Genomic DNA, 5,995 nt, shown 5'->3' on the forward strand with positions numbered 1-5,995 from the left:
GAGGAAAAACCAAATTTTCTGATGCCTTGATCTTGGATTTCCAGGCTCCAGAACTGTAAGAAGATAAATATCTATTGTTTAAGTCTCTCATATTATGGCATTCTTTTTAAGGCAGTCCTAGCAAATTAATGCAAAGAGATATAAATACACAGTTAGGTAAACCTCACTTATATATATTCTCTTCCCCTTCCTTACTAGGAAAATGTGATTTCATTAAGAGCAGCCATGTGTCCAGCTTCTATATTCATTCCCTCTCTTTGGCCACAATTGGAGGTTCTGGACAAAAACAAAGAAGTTTGCTGAGGCATTTCTGAAACTGTTTTGCTTTCCTAATATAGGCATTGTCACTTTTCTCCTTATTACTTCTTTTGTTTTGTCCTCCCTGTTTTTTGTATATGAGGCTGAAAATAGTAAATGGCTTTTGGCCTTGAAACAATCCTGAGATAACCATGAGGATTAAAGCCAAATGATAAGGCTAGTGGAGCAGGAAGACAGAAGGAGCTCAGAATACTAATGACACAGGAGTTACTATACCAGCCCTGGACTGTCAATCTCTGGACTTATTATTCTTATTAAAAGAATAAACATCTTATTTAAACCATTATATTTGGGTATCCATTGCATGCATTCAATCACAGTCCTGGACCGATAGAGATGCTACATTTATAGACAGATTTACCGAATACTGAAGTTTTGTTGGGAAGTTACTGTAGAAACACTGAAGAATAAGTAAATTGAGGCAATTGACCAGAGACTGATGGAAGTCCAATTAGAGTATAAAACATGGGGAAAGTAGAAAAGAAGATATATAAGGATGACACTGTTTAATTGGGAAAATTAGAAGAAAAAAGAATCTCTAAATAAAGTTGAATACTGTAAATGACTAGAAAAATAAAAGTGGTGATCAGAAAAATATAGCGTTTAAGATTTCATAATGGAATAGTTCCAGGTAGCAACAAGTTTCATGATCTAGCCAGAGGTAAGAGTGGCTCAAGGAGAGGAAAGTAAAGCTCTCTAAAGTTGAGATCAAGGATACTGCCATCTAGTAAAACATAGCCAGTGATGACAAGGGGGCAATATAGAAGTATATGAGTGTAAAAGGAAAACTACAAGTCATATTCTAAAAATGCTAATAATCATATGTAAATGTCATCAACAGGTAACAATGTGGAAGAGAAGAGGATAGTATAGCTAGATCACATGAATTTTAAGAGAATAAACATTCATTCAGAACAGGAAAGCAACAGGGGGATAAGCAAAAATATTTTCTCCCTAGTCTCTTCACATGTGAAAGCAGTTTACAGCTATCTCCCCAATTCTCCCTTAAGCAGATAGACATGAAATGTTTACTAAACAAATAAAGGAGGATTACCTACTCAGTCATTCCTTCATATTCATTCCTTCATGCAGAAGCTATCTGAATACCAGGAAGGAGCTAATGATAGGTTCCTAACTCACTTCCCTAGGAAAGAGAGCCGGTTGCCATTTTTAAAATGTTTGAGACTTGGAAATATGAACCTAGGCTCTGATGTGTGTCCCTATTTTAATACATTTTCACATAATAAATACCTTTTCCTCTGAAGGGCCCATTTGATTGTGAATCTTTTCCTTTGGTGAAAATAACAATACTTTCCAGTTAGGCCTCACAATAGAACTTTCCTTCAAAGTTGCTTCCTGATGAGCACATAGAATGCCAGAATATCCATTTCTAAAGTCAATCTCCTCTTTCTTAATTGACCTTCCAGTGAATCTTTGCAAAGGATTTAGTCTAGATTTTGTAGCCTCTACCACAACAAAGAACTGGCTTCCCTGGTGGCTCAGCTGGTAAAGAATCCACCTGCAATGTGGGAGACCTGAGTTCAATCCCTGGGTTGGGAAAATCCCTTGGAGAAGGGAATGGCTACACACTCTGGTATTCTGACCTGGAGACTGTATATCCCTGGGGTCACAAACAGTCGGACACGACTGAGCAACTTTCAAAACAAACAAACAAAGAACTGGAGAGACATATATTCATCTTTACCAAGACAAATTAAGCTATACCAGCAAAAGCTTTGATTTCCAGTTACTACACTGAATGATTTAACCCTAATTATGTAAAGTTTATCTTTCAGTGCCTACCTAACATTTCTCTCCTGAAATAAAGCTAGAGAAGATACCAGATGCAAAGATACTTCTCTATTTGCTCACTCTAGTTTACTGAATCCTTAATCTGGCTTTAACCTACCTCTTTCATCTCTGCTCATACTACTTTCCTGTATGCTAAGTCTCTTCAGTCATGTCTGACTCTTTGCGATCCAATGGACTGTAGCCAGCCAGGCTTATCTGTCCTTGGGATTCTCCAGGCAAGAATACTGAAGTGGGCTGCCATGCCCTTCTTCAGGGGATCTTCCCAAACCAGGGAGCAAACCCAGGTTATCCACATTGCAGGCAGATTCTTTACTATCTGAGCCACCAGGGAAGATCTAGTTGGTAAATAAAGAACAGTACACTGACCTTCTTTATTTCCCTTGCACAGCCAAATTCTTTTTAATTTTGTCTTCTACCTGGAGTGCTCCACCATCAGCACTCCACCATCCAATCCTTCCCAGGTTTGGTTCCTTTTTATTACACAGATCTCAGCTTAAATATCCTTGCCAGGGAGACTTCCCTGACCACCTAAAGAAGCAAGTTTGTGCTTCTTTAGCACCATCAATAGTAGTTCCCTTTGGTAGGCTGAATAATGGCCCTCCAAAGTTGCCTACATCCTCAAAGTAGGCAAATATGCTACCGTATAAGGCAAAAGACTACATGTCATTCAGTTAAGAATCTAAGATGATTAGCCTGAACTAAAAAGTGGGATGCAAAGTCAAGTGGGCCTTAGAAAGCACTACTATGAACAAAGCTAGTGGAGGTGATGGAATTCCAGTTGAGCTATTTCAAATCCTAAAAGATGATGCTGTGAAAGTGCTGCACTCAATATGCCAGAATATTTGGAAAACACAGCAATGGCCACAGGACTGGAAAATGTCAGTTTTCATTTCAATCCCAAAGAAAGGCAATGCCAAAGAATGTTCAAACTACCACACAAATGCACTCATCTCACATGCTATCAAAGTAATACTTAAAATTCTGCAAGACAGGCTTCAACAGTACATGAACTGAAAACTTCTAAATGTTCAAGTTGGATTTAGAAAAGGCAGAGAAATCAGAGATCAAATTGCCAATATTCTTGTATCATAGAAAAAAAACAAAAGAATACCATAAAAACATCTATTTCTGCTTTATTGACTATACCAAAGCCTTTGGCTGTGTGGATCACAACAAACTGTGGAAAATTCTTCAAGAGATGGGAATACCAGACCACCTTACTTGCCTCCTGAGAAATCTGTACGCAGGCCAAGAAGCAACAGTTAGAACCAGACATGAAACAATGGACTGGTTCCAAATTGGGAGAGGAGTAAGACAAGGCTGTATATTGTCATCCTGCTTATTTAACTTATATGCAGAGTACATCATGTGAAATGTCGGGCTGGATGAATCTCAAGTTGGAATCAAGATTGCCAAGAGGAATATCAATAACCTCAGATATGCAGATGACACCACCCTTATGGCAGAAAGTGAAGAACTAAAGAGCTTCTTGATAAATGTGAAAGAGAGTGAAAAAGCTGGATTAAAACTCAACATTCAAAAAATTAAGATCATGGCATCTGGTCCCATCACTTCTTGGCAAATAGATGGGAATACAATGGAAACACTGACAGTCTTTTATTTTCTTGGGCTCCAAAATCACTGCAGATGGTGACTGCAGCCATGAAATTAAAAGACACTTGCTCCTTGGAAGAAAAGTTACGACCAAACTAGACAGCATATTAAAAAGCAGAGACATTACTTTGCTGACAAAGGTCGTCTAGTCAAGGCTATGGTTTTTCCAGTAATCATGTATAGATGTGAGAGTTGGACTATGAAGAAAGCTGAGCACCCAAGAATTGATTCTTTGAAACTGTGGTGCTGGAGAAGACTCTTGAGAGTCCTTTGGACTGCAAGGAGATCAAACCAGTCCATCCTAAAGGAAACCAGTCCTGAATATTAATTGGAAGGATTGATGCTGAAGCTGAAGCTCCAATACTTTGGCCACCTGATGCAAAGAACTGACTCATTGGAAAAGACCCTGATGCTGGGAAAGATTGAAGGCAGTAGAAGGTGATGACTGAGGATGAGATGGTTGGATGGCATCACCAAGTGGATGGACATGAGTTTGAGCAAGCTCTGGGGGTTGGTGATGGACAGGGAAGTCTGGTGTGCTGCAGTCCATGGAGTTGCAAAGAGTTGGACAGGACAGAGTGACTGAACTCCAAACAAGTGGGTCTAATACAATCACAAGAATACTATATGATTCTATAAGCAGGAGGATCGTGACCAGAGAGAGGAAATATGATGATGGGAAAAGTTAGAGTTTTGCACTTTGAAAATGGAGAATGGGCCCATAAGTCAAAGAATGCAGGAGGAATATAGAAGCTGGAAAAAAGCAAGAGAATGGATTCTCCCCTAAATTCCCAGAGAATGCATAGCTCAGCTGACACCCTGATTTTGGCTCAGTGAAATCTGTATCAGACAGTAACCTCCATAACTACAGGATAATAAATTTGAGTTAAGTTGTTGTTGTTGTTTAGTTGCTAAAGTTATGTCCAACTCTTTTGCGACTCCATGGACTGTAGCCCACCAGGCTCCTCTGTCCATGGGACTTCTCAGGCAAGAACACTGGAGTGGGTTGCCATTTCCTTCTTCAGGAGACCCTCAACCCAGGGATCAAACCTGCATCTCCTGTATTGCAGGTGGAGTCTTTACCATTGAGCCAGAAAGGAAGCCCTTTAAGTCACTAAGCTTTTGATAATTTGTTATAGTGACAATAGAAAACTAATACTCTGACACCTTTCTTATTTTATTGATTTATATATCATGGGTATCTCCTCACTAGAATGTAAACTCTCTAAGGACAAAAGCCTTGTGTTTTATACTCATTTCTATTCATACAGCTGTGCATGAAACACAGTAAGCACTCAATAAAATTGAATTGAGCGAATAACACAAAATTTGCATTTTGTCTGCCAAAGAATTTTATTCTTTCCCTAGACTTCAAACTTTATGCTTTCTGACTGGGAAAGGAAAAAGAAATGCTTGGCAGAGATAAAAGTGCATTGGCCATTTAAATCTCAGTATCAGAGGATTGTCATGGTAAGTGATTCCTGTACTAACAATATGCTCCTTCTCATTTTGATTTAGCTGTCTTATAAAAAGGACAAGATGTTGCAATCCTTTTCCAAGGCACATGCTGTTGGGTTTTGAGTCTTCAGATCTCCATGTAGTCTATTAACTGGAGAGCTGACATAATTATCTTTAGAGCTATAAATGGTGGAGGAGCTGCCATCACCTTATCTGGAGTTTATTTGGAATTGAAAAATTATTTCATCATTGGTTATTTTTCTAGGGATATGTGAAAAATTCCTGGAAATACTGATTTTAAAATACACCTCAATATTTGTAGGTTTTAGCACATAAATATAGCAAACATTTTGCTTCTATTTTTAGACTAAGACATTATTTATGAACTTTCATGAGATGGATTCTGTAGACCATGTCAAAAACAACATTTCTAAGTTTCTTTAACCACTGACATAATTTCCCCTGGGCCTATATATATCCAGAGTTGGGCTGGTGGAATACAGAGTTCAGAAGACCGAGACAGAGTTAAGAGCTTTCAGTTTAAAAGTTATCTTTTGTTGAAAATTCTCACTAGTTCTATTCTCATGGATTTCACTTATTTTTAATCAAAATCTTATTGTCAGTGGTTGATCTCAGTCTTGTCTATATCCAGTGTTTCTAATCCAATGGTTATATCCTGATTTAGTAAGAAATAATGAGAAACAAACAACAACAAAAAGCCTTAACCTTAGATTGTCAATGAGAAATTCAAAAAAGAACATAAAAAGGCTATTTGGAAACATTCAACTTATGT

This window comes from Bos taurus, chromosome 9, assembly GCF_002263795.3.
Source record: "Bos taurus isolate L1 Dominette 01449 registration number 42190680 breed Hereford chromosome 9, ARS-UCD2.0, whole genome shotgun sequence".
NCBI lineage: Eukaryota > Metazoa > Chordata > Mammalia > Artiodactyla > Bovidae > Bos > Bos taurus.